The sequence below is a fragment of the Penaeus monodon genome, chromosome 18 (assembly GCF_015228065.2).
Source record: "Penaeus monodon isolate SGIC_2016 chromosome 18, NSTDA_Pmon_1, whole genome shotgun sequence".
NCBI lineage: Eukaryota > Metazoa > Arthropoda > Malacostraca > Decapoda > Penaeidae > Penaeus > Penaeus monodon.
In genome coordinates this window covers 20845795-20848271 of record NC_051403.1, presented here as the reverse complement: position 1 = coordinate 20848271, position 2477 = coordinate 20845795, and positions in this window count along the sequence as shown.

Here is a 2477-nt window from a genome sequence, read left to right as displayed (position 1 = left end):
GAGGGGGTATATGTTATTTTTGTGTGTGTTGTGGTGTGTGTTGGTGTTGTGTGTGGTGTGTGGGTGTTGTGTGTGTGTGTGTTGTGTGTGTGTGGGTGTGTGTTGGTGGTGTGTTTGTGTGTGTGTTGTTTGTGTTTGTGTGTGGTTGTGTGTGTTGTGGTGTGTGTGTTTGAGTGTGGGGGTGCGTGTGTGTGTGTGTTGTATATAAAATATAAATTATACATATAAATACATATATACATATAATAAAGATATATAGAAAGACAGCCCAGAGATATAGATCATATAGATATCGACAGATACATAGATACATAGTAGAATGAAAATTCTTATAAATATATACTATATAGAGAGAGAGATATTAGATAGACAGATTTGTTGAATGTGGCAGAAACGTAATCTCTTGGAAACCCTACTCTTTGTGGTGGTTTTCTGACAGTCCCGCAGAATGTTGCCAGCAGAACGGAAAGGTCCGCATTCTTGCCAGCAGTTAGAGGCCGATGGTGTTATTTATTAATAAACATTATAATTACGATAATGTTATAAACATTAGTAACAGCATAATAAAATGACGTAAAATATTTTCGTAAATCAAGGAAAAGCGTGAACGGGCGAGACAGACAGCACTCATAATTGGTCATTGGTGACTTAGTGCAGTGTAGTCACCTATTTTGTAAAATAATTATAAAGTAAACTCACAGTGGGTTTTGGCATGTACGTGCCCAATGGAATTAAAAGTTTGCTAATATAAAGACAAATACAAAAAAATCAAGGAAAAGTAAACAGGAGGATAGGTAGGTCTAATATCTGACTCCTTGTGACTATAAGATGTGGATAATTCTATTTCTGTTACAGGATGTGGATAATTCTATTTCTGTTACCAGTGGACCACGTGGCTGTTTTCCACGTGGATCCAAATGTCACAAATAAGAACCACCCGCTCAGCGGGGCGGAGTCACATTTTATATCTGACCTCGTTTGACCGGGAGTTCGTGTGAAGCACCGACGCTGTAGGGTCACCTCTCGCCTCCCTCCGGGGGAGTTCGTGTCAAGCGACCAGCGCGGTAAGGTCAGCTCCGCCCTCTCTCCGGGCAGCTGACCGGGGCCTCAGCGCGGCGCTTTTGACCCTTTAGACAAGTCGTAGCGTCGTAGCGTGTGTCACCCCCTTTACGTGTGTTTTTGCGTCCCTGTCAGCCACTGTACTAGAGTACGCATAGCCGTTATATTGGGGGCAGCGAGGGCCGTTGCATCCTTTTGCATGCAACACGGAACACCACCCCCGAAAAAAATCCGCTCGACCGCTTCAAGACATGGCTAAGAAAAAACACGTAAGTACCGTTTGGGCCCCTTTTTTATTTCTTTCCCTTCCTTCTCCCATACATGTTTAAGCCGTTGTTTTTGTTGGTTAATAGGTGCTAAGGACAGCAATGGCACGTTCTCCACTATTTTTCCCACCTCAGATCGCATTTCCGTGCGATCGAGAAATGTGATCAATAAACAGAATATCGTCGTTAGTTAAGTAATTAATTATTTTTCTCTTCGTTTTTAGAGATTATATTGTTTCATCTGCAACAAATTTTAACGCGTTCGTGATTTTATCTTATCACAAATACCTTTTCATTTTATCTCGTTCCTAACCCTCCGCGCCCGACCTAAACCTTCCCTTTTCTTTCTTTTGCGGTCACTTTGGATTAGAAAAAGGTAATTTCCTTCTTTGACCTGACCTCCTTCTCTTTTCCCGGTCGGTGGCGGCTGTGGTAGGGTCAGATGACCACTTGGTTCCCTCTATTTGGAAGCAAACATATCTTGTTACTTTGCTTTTTGGTGACACGTTCTTCGGCGCTAGAGCGAAGCAGGTAACAAAATTGTATTATTTGGATATAGCGTAGGATCTTCCCCCCCATATCATAGTGCACAGGATTGCCCGATATTGCCCGGGGTTGCGTAAACGCCTAATAGATCTGCGCCCGTCGTTCGAGAGTAAAGTTATTCGTTCGTTCGGCTCCCTTTGAGTCGGTGTGACCCGGGGTTACGTCGAAATTAATGTAGGACTAGGGTTTAAGCTAGAATCATTATTCGCTTATTAATCACAACCTTTCTCACCTTTTGAAGTCGCTTGCATGTTTTGGGTACCCCAAGCGTTTGTGTGATTCGTGAATTATAAAATCCTTCGGGAATTTTGCGAGCCCCACTACAGATACGCAGAAGAGATCAGGTTTTATTATATTCCTGGCTCAAGTCGCTTCAGTCACATACGGTATTTGGGTATAGGATCCCCCCGTTATTGAGTTTTATTGAAGTCTGACGTGCAAAGCTAGACATGTACCTCGGCAGTTCAGATTTCGACCCGAGAAAGATTTGTTTGTAAAAAATTTGGGCGAATTTTTTTTTTCATGTCACCATTCATCATCCCATACTTTCTGTCGCATATCATTATATGTTGAATTAAATTTGGTAGTTGAAATAATCTTAAATAG